The sequence below is a fragment of the Dreissena polymorpha genome, chromosome 3 (assembly GCF_020536995.1).
Source record: "Dreissena polymorpha isolate Duluth1 chromosome 3, UMN_Dpol_1.0, whole genome shotgun sequence".
Taxonomy (NCBI): Eukaryota; Metazoa; Mollusca; class Bivalvia; order Myida; family Dreissenidae; genus Dreissena; species Dreissena polymorpha.
The window spans coordinates 46,245,332-46,254,731 of NC_068357.1; positions in this window are offsets into that span (position 1 = coordinate 46,245,332).

A 9,400-nucleotide genomic window follows, 5' to 3' on the forward strand; every position below is an offset into this window, starting at 1 on the left:
GTCAACGAAACCACCAAGTTTGTTGCTTGTCAATAAACCCACGAAGGGCTGACTAGGCCGGTGACAATGGCGCCCAACGTGTTTTGACTTCCCAGACGTCGATGATTTCTACGCACGGAGAAAGAATACAGTCTCCTATGGAAAGGTATTCTACATGGCCATTATAAAAGAACTGTCCATGGACACACATAATTTACCCGGGTGTGTGTTTCATTACTGTGAAAACATAGCATGCTTTAAATGAAATGAGCTCAATAAACATTTACTTGATTACCACGCTATAGTGCTCTTGTCCCGAGGATCCCGTAATTTCGCCGTTGGATAGAAGATCGGACATTGATAATTGTTGCAAATTGAGTGATTAAGACACTTGTATGTGCTACATACTTTATTGATTCATTTTTAATATAAAATTGTGCATGTTTAGTACATAATAAGGTATTTATCTAAAATTTATATAAGTATCATTGTGTATATACAAGTATGTTGTAATATATATTTTTGTACATATTTTTTTAATTGAACAAAGCAAAGCCTTCAAGGTCACTGCACTAATATTAAGGTATTAAGTGCCCCTGCATGAAAACTAACTACTCATCCCACAATCAACTTGTGTTCACTAATCCGTATATACAGTAGTTCAGGTTTGGTAGCTGTACAAAAGTTGTTGAATAGTCAAAAGAAACGTGGTATTTTGAAGATAAATATATTTCGATGATATATTTATTTTGGGAAATTTTCATTCATATCAAAATGATTGAAATTTGAAAAAATTGTTCGTTGACAAGAACAATTTACTTGTGAATACATCTTTAACACATGCAATCATTGATTTCGGTAGTTAATACCGTTTCAATGATTATTAAACATATTTCACGTTGCAATTATCGGGAAACATTGTGACAGATTGCGGATTTTCGTTTAACCGTTAAAGTATACTGTGTATACTATACAAGTGTTAACAGGGTGCGATGTGCGTAAAGAATTGTAAAATTTGCAAATAAATTTTACAATAAAGTGTTTGCGCACTGCTGATTATTATGCGCGAAGGTTGTTTTGGAAATTATTTAAACGTAAAACTACATCACAAAACTCAAATACGATACCGTTAATCGAATTCCAAGATTATTTCAGTAAATTAGCGGACGAAGGTGACCTAAATATAAACTCGTTTGATTCCGATACTTTTTTACATGAATTTGACAATAGGTTAAACACAGAACCTACCCCGAACTCGATAATCCTATTTCGACAGAAGAAATTATAAGGGCAACCAAACGGTTGAAAAACAATAAAGCTCATGCGCATGACAATATTATATATGAATATTTTACTGAAACAATCGATGTAATCGTCAGGCCGTTAGAAATATTGTTTAACTACATACTTGATAAAAAGCGTTTTCCGCGCAGCTGGTCATCTGGTATTATAATACCAATTCATAAACGTGGGGACATATCAGATCCAAATAACTATCGGGGAATTACTTTAATAAGTTGTTTTGCGAAATTGTTTACAAGCATATTAAATGAACGGCTTAAACAATGGGCAGAAACGAATGACATTCTAACGGATGCACAATTCGGCTTTAAACCAAACTGTAGCACGGTCGATGCAATATTTATTCTTAATGCACTTATAGAAAAACAGTTTCAGAATAAAGGTAAGCTATACTGTTGTTATATTGACTACCGGAAAGCATATGACGTCATCAATCGCGGCCAATTATGGAGTAAGATGATTAATGTGGGCATCGACGGTAAACTATTAACACTTATTCGATCCATGTACGATGAAGTGAAATTACAGGTTAAACACATGGGTAAATTATCAGACGTATTTAATAGTAACGTCGGCTTATTTCAGGGGGAGATAACCTCGCCCATATTGTTTTCCCTCTTTATTAACGACATCGAATTCGGTTTGCAAAATGGAATAAACGCCGGAATTACACTAGATCAAATATCGATATATCTATTATTATTCGCTGACGACGCGGCTTTATTTTCTGAAACACCGGAGGGTCTTCAAGAATCATTAAACAATTTAGAAACCTACTGCGATAAGTGGAATTTAACGGTAAACATTGAAAAAACAAAGGTCATAATATTCCGAAAAGGTGGCACAATTAGTAAAACATTAATATGGACATATAAAGGTCAAGAAATAGAAATTGTTAACAATTTTAATTACCTTGGAATTGTCATGTCAAGCGGTGGATCTTTTGCGTCCGCAACAAATACATTGTATGGCAAAGCTTTAAAAGCGATGCATTCTTTGTTCACTCTCACAAAAGACATGAACGTACCTATACATATCATGTTAAATTTACTTAACGCATATGTATCATCAATTTTAAACTATAACTGTGAGGTATGGGGATTTATGAAAGCGGAAAACATTGAGCGCGTCCATCGTAAATTTTGTAAAAGAATATTGAATGTTAAGATGTCAACAAACTCATTATCGCTATATGCCGAAGTTGGTCGATTCCCCTTGTATTTAGACAGATATGTCAGGATCGTGAAATACTTTTTATATACTGTTAAAGAGGCTAATTGTATTCTTAAACACATTTTATTATAACAGAGATTAGAAATTGAACGCAAAAATAACACAAACAATTGGTCATCGAAAGTACGGAACATTCTAAACCAAACCGGTTTTAACGATGTATGGCTATTCCCCGAACCTGTGAACTCTAATCAATTAATACCGCTACTTAAAACCAGATTACGAGACCAGTATATCACTAACTGGAATACAAGTGTCACATCATCTAGTTCAATGATTTTATATAAAGAATTGAAACCAATATTCGAAAGATCTGCGTATCTTGATATTGTTGAAAATAAAAAACATAGGAATATTATTGCTAAATTACGTTTGTCGTCTCACAAATTATTAATTGAAACGGGTAGACACCAGAAAATTGTCAGAGATCAACGCAAATGTGTTTTATGCAACCTTAATGATATCGAGGATGAATATCACTTTGTTATTAAATGTCCTTATTATGCCGATATTAGGAATACATTAATTCCAAAGTATTACAGATCACGACCTAGTATGTTCAAGTTTATCGAACTACTTAATTGTTCAAACAAAATAGTGTTAAGAAAACTTGCCATTTTTTGTTTAAAATGCTTTAAGTTACGAGAAGATGTGCTATATGTGTAGTATAAATGATATATCTTCCACAAAGACATTAAGCTTAGAATAATGTTATATTTGTAACAATTATTAAATTTCGTGTTAACATTACATGATCACTTTGTATTAACCCCATCCATGTGACATTCTCACTAAAACATGTTGTATGTCATTACTTTTTAAATTGATCTTTCCTCAAAAGGATGTATGTTTTGTATATAATTGTCACGCATGCTGTTATTGCATATGTATGTTTATGGCGATGAGCTGTGTGCTTAAGCTAAAATAAAATATTCTGTTCTGTTCTGTTCTGTTCTGTTGTTAATCGGACGCTGTGTATCGCATACAGCAATTAGCGATTAGAAAAACATTGACAAGTTGTAGTGCAGACATTGCGGGTTAACACGGAATTTCACTGCATGTGGGAAAATAAATACTGTTAACTCCTTTAAAGCGGACAGTAATAAAGCTTAATAAGAAGATTAAATTAGGTTTAAATAAATTAACCTAACACAGGAGAAAGTTAATACAATATTTTGCATATAAAAATATAAAATAAAATAAATAATATAGATTTATAACCATATAGAGAAAAATTAAATAATTTGTTTTAATTCAATAAAAATTGCAAAGAAAATAACTTGAAATAAAATTAATAAATAATTATAATTGCAATGAAATAACATAATTGGATTATTAAACTTAAACTAAATTTAATTGCATTGAATTAATTAGATGAGTTAAATTAAATTAACTTAAATTAACTTGATTTAAATAAAACAAAATTAAACTTTATTAGGCTGAAATTAACTAAATAAACAATTTAATTGAGTGAAATTTAATTTGATTAGTTAACTAAATTGAATAAATTTTAATTTATTTAATTAAATCACTGAATGAGATGATGTGATATTAATGGAAAACAAATCGTAAAACGAAATTGAATTAAATTGTGTTAGGTCGTCAAATTGAATTAAATCCAATTGAATTGAATTGAGTTTAATAAAATTAATTTTAATTAAGTTAAATTAAACTAAATTAAATTGATTTAAGTTAAATTAAATTAGATAAGATTGAATTAAATTAAATAATTGAAGTTGAAGTGAAGCTGAAGTGAAGTTGAAGTGAAGTTGAAGTGAGGTTGAAGTGCAGTTGAAGTGAAGTTGAAGTGAATTGAATTAGATTGGATTGGGTTAGATTCAATTAAATTTAATTGACTTAATTGAATTAAATTAAATTACAAAGATGGATGATGTACACTTGACTGAAAGAGAACAAAGGCTACGACGGAGAGAGCAGCTTAAGGCAGATATTGCCCAGAAAGAAAGAGAGATACAAGAGAGAACAAATGACAACAGATTGGACAAAATAAAACAAAGGGACAGAAACATAGAAATGTTGCAATTCCAAGAATTACAACGGCAAAGAAATGATCTGATAGAGAAAAGGAGACACGCAAGACAAGAAAGGGATGAGCAACATAGAGTTGTTGAAGAACAGAGAACAGAATTAAGAGATAAGCCTTTGAGGACCCAAAGTAGGATTTCAGACATTGAGAGTCAAAGACTAAAGGAGACCGTGATTGATATAGAATATGAGGACGATGAATTGAAAGGAGCATGTGGGCATATTAACATCGATTCGGATATCGAGAGAATGGAATTCGGAGAAAACAGCAGATATACCGAAAGGACATATATACAGATCAATCAATGAATACGGATATGTCGACCGTGAAAGGACAATGCCTAAGGACCAGAATCATTATAAATATTTTGACCAGTTCTCAACCGTAAGCAATGATACTGTAGACAAAGGATTACAGTGGTTGCGAAGAAAGGAAATTCAACTTGAAGAAGAACATCATGCAAATTCTGAGGACAGAATTAAAATTGAGGGATAAATAGAACACAAGGTTACCAGTTGATACACAAATGCAACAAGAGGGACATGGACTTTAAAATGGAAATGGAAACTTTGCAGAAGCAAATTGAGTTAATGAAACTCGAGGAGAGGGAAGCAGTCAGAAAGATACAGATAAAGGAAGAGTTGAGAGAAACAAAACAAAAAGAAAAGCTACAAGCAGAACAAAGGAAGCAAAATAAAGACAGATTGAGGACACTCAAACAAGAGAAATATGAATTAGAACAGAGTTTACTTGAAAAGCAGAGCGTTCTGAGCTCACTGGCTGAAGAATTACTTGCTTATGGTGAAGAGCGAAATAAACCACAGATCAGTAAGATCAGTGAAAGCAAACAGGCTTTCATGATTAAACCAAATATACCGAAATTTACAGAACCAAGCAATTTTCCAGAATGGAAGATAGAAATTCAAAGTATGCTTAGCTCCAACATATACCATAAAGAAATACTGAGGCTAGCTATAAGAAATGCAATCGGTGGAAAACCCCGGCAGATATTGGCAACATTGAAACCTACAGCCACATCAGAAGAAATATTAGAGGCATTAGAAAGTAATTATGGTGATATCAAAAGCGGAGAATGTATCATGGAAGAATATTACAAAGCTAAACAAGAGAAAGAGGAAGACATTTCTGCATGGGGAATACGCCTTGAAGAGTTGGTACAGAAGGCTATAGATAGAGGTGAAATACAAACGCACAGAAGGGAGCAAATGCTACGAACACGGTTCTGGAAATACCTCAGGAACAAAGAACTCAAGAATGCAACGAGAATATTTTATGAATCGAACATACCATTTGAAGAATTGAGAAAGAAGATGAGACGAGAGGAACAGGACATAAGTGTTTCTAAGGAACCATCCCAACAAATAAATTTTCATCAGAAACTCTTGAATGACCTTAAAGAACAGATAAAGATGATGGAGGCGAAATTAAATTCGTTGACAGAAGAACAACACAGACCTATAGACACAGAGAGAAGAGATACATTTAGATATGACAATAGAGGTCGGTCCTACAGGGGATACCGAAACAACTCAATGTTCAGAGGTCGAGGTGGATACCACCAACGCAATGATAGATTTAACCGCGGAAATCGTTCATATGAACCGAGGAGAGATAATACTCAGACATATACACAACAGAAAGGTACATTTGAGACTCCTTTAAACTAGATGATGCTCTGATCGAGGGGTTAGATGAGAGCAGAAGAACCAGCACTAAGCCCGACCCCAAACCATACACAATAGAAGATGTTTTACAGAAAATGATAGGAGATGCTAACTTAGATGAAATTAGAATAAATGGACAAGAAACTACAGCGTTAATTGATAGTGGATCACAGGTCAGTACCATAACTGAAGTGTTTTACAATAAAATGTCTCCAAAACCAGATATCAATTCTATGGAAGAATTCAACATTCCGTTGAAAAGTGCAAACGGCAGCGAAATTCCATATATGGGCTACATATTTGCTAATATAGAAACAGCGTTTACCAAAGAAGCTATGTCTACCATATTGCTTGTCGTACCGGTGGATGAATACCACGGTACAGCTCATGTGTTATTGGGACAGAACATTCTGCGAGAATTAAAACCAGTTGCTGAGAACACTACATTGAATAATGCTTGGCAAGCAGGGTTCATGTCTATCGACACAGAAGTTGGACTAGTGACAGCTACCAGACCAATTACTCTACATCCCGGAGAGAGTAGAACAGTAACAGGGTTCTTTAGAAAACCAAGAAATGTGAAGGCAGCGGTGACAGAACCAGTAGATGATATACATAGCCACAGTGCTATTATTTGTCCAAGGGTTGTACAAATTGAAAATCCAGGTAGAACATTCAGAATACCAGTTCGGATTTGTAACGTAACTGCTAAACCAATCAAAATTAGAGTAAAGCAGACTTTATGTAAACTCGAAGAAGTTACAGTGCTGAGAGAGGCTCCCATTTTCGAACCTGTCACAAACGCATCAGCTTCTGTGGAGACAAAGGCACATGAAAGCGAAAACAAGTTCAATAGAACCAGTATAAAAGACACGGATTTGTCCGAAGAACAGAAAAACAGTGTATACCAATTGTTTGAAAAACATAACGCAATATTCCCGAAGTCTCCACTTGATCTTGGCCATACGTCTGAAATTAAACATACACTCAAACTTACAAATAATGAACCATTCAAAGAACCATATAGGAGAATACCACCAGCCGTTTATAACGAGATCAGAGAACATCGGAAAGAAATGCTTGATCTGGGTGCGATACGAGAATCAAATAGCCCATGGTCCTCCAACTGTGTCATAGTTCGAAAGAAGGATGGTTCAATCAGATTTTGTATTGATTTTCGAAAGCTTAATGAGAGAACCAAGAAGGATAGCTATGCCATACCCAGGATTGAAGATACATTACACTTACTTTTTGGATCAAAATATTTCTCCAAACTGGATCTAAAAGCTGGCTATTGGCAAGTTGAACTAGAGGAAGAGGACAAAGAAAAGACGGCTTTCCAGGTCGGTGGTCTCGGTTTTTATGAATGCAACCGCCTTCCGTTTGGACTGTGCAATGCCTCTGCCACTTTTCAACGTCTAATGGAACGATGCATGGGAGATTTGAATCTAAGAGACTGTTTGATATACTTAGATGACATCATTATTTTCTCAAATGATATAAATTCTCATATTTCACGACTGGACCAAGTGTTTACGAAGTTAGCATCGTTTAATTTGAAAATAAAGCCATCAAAATGTGAATTCTTTAAGACCAAAACCACTTACCTCGGTCATGTTGTTTCTGCAGATGGTATAAGTGCAGACCCGGAAAAGACAGAAGCCGTCCGAAATTGGCCCACACCTACTAACGTGAAAGAGGTGAGGAAGTTTCTCGGATTTGTAGGCTATTATAGGCGATTTATAAAGGGGTTTTCGAACATCGCTAGACGTTTGAATGATCTGCTGATTGGCCATTCCAATAGCAAAACCGGCAAACAAGCTTCATCAGCTAAGAAGGCGAAATTCGTGTGGGGAGAGGAGCAGCAGAAAGCTTTTGCGAACTTAAAACAACAGCTAGTGAATCCGCCTGTACTCGCCTATGCAAATTATGAACTTCCTTTTATTCTTCACACGGACGCTTCTTCACAGGGCTTAGGCGCCGTACTGTACCAACATCAAGATGGAAAAGACAGGGTTGTCGCATATGCTAGTCGTTCCCTTAAACCGGCCGAAAAGAATTATCCAGCACATAAACTGGAATTTCTCGCATTGAAATGGTTGGTTACGGAGAAATTTCACGACTATTTATATGGCGCTACATTTGAGGTTGTGACTGATAACAATCCACTAACTAATGTAACGACGACAGCGAAATTGGACGCCACTGGACAGAGGTGGATGGCAGCCTTGGCAAACTACAATTTCACTCCACGCTACCGAGCGGGACGTCAAAATGCCGATGCCGACGGATTAAGTCGTCTTACAGTTGACCATGAAACCATCACTGCCTTATCTTCTGGTGTGACTGCAAGCGTAGAAGATACTCCGCTTTGTTTCAGTACCGTTAACCCTGAAACTTTGTCAGAGGTGGACTGTCCCACCACAATACCAGATGACGTCATGCAATCATATGTATTGAGTTCCAAGGATTGGCATCAAGCTCAACGTACTGATCCAGTCATCTCTGAGCTTATAAAATGCATTCAGCAAGGCACCAGGCCGTCAGTTTCGCGGGCCTCGTGCACTAGTTCAGCTGTTGCTAGGTATAACATAAAGTGGACCAAACTGGAACTGCATAAAGGGGTAATGTATCGAGAAGCCATGGTCGGAAATCAGTCGTACAAGCAGCTCATACTACCAGAAGCGCTAAGGGATGAAGTGTTTCGCGCACTTCATGACGATCTAGGTCATCAGGGTAGAGACCAAACAACATCCCTGTTTAAACAGAGGTTTTATTGGCCTGGAATGGAAACCTTTATCCGTGACAAGGTTGCAGCTTGTGATAGATGTATCAGGCGTAAAGCAATTCCTCAATCAGCATCCCTAGTAAATATAACAACTTCTGCTCCGATGGAAATGATCTGTTTAGACTACCTCAGTCTAGAACGCTCAAAGGGTGGATTTGAACACATTCTTGTGATTACGGACCATTTCACGAAATATGCACAGGCATACCCTACTACGAATCAAACAGCAAAAACAACTGCGCGGGTGTTGTTTGAAAAATTCGTAGTACATTACGGATTTCCGGAACGCATTCACAGCGACAGGGGAGCGAATTTCATGTCGAACCTAATCTCGGAACTGTGTCATCTTGGAGGAGTAAACCAGTC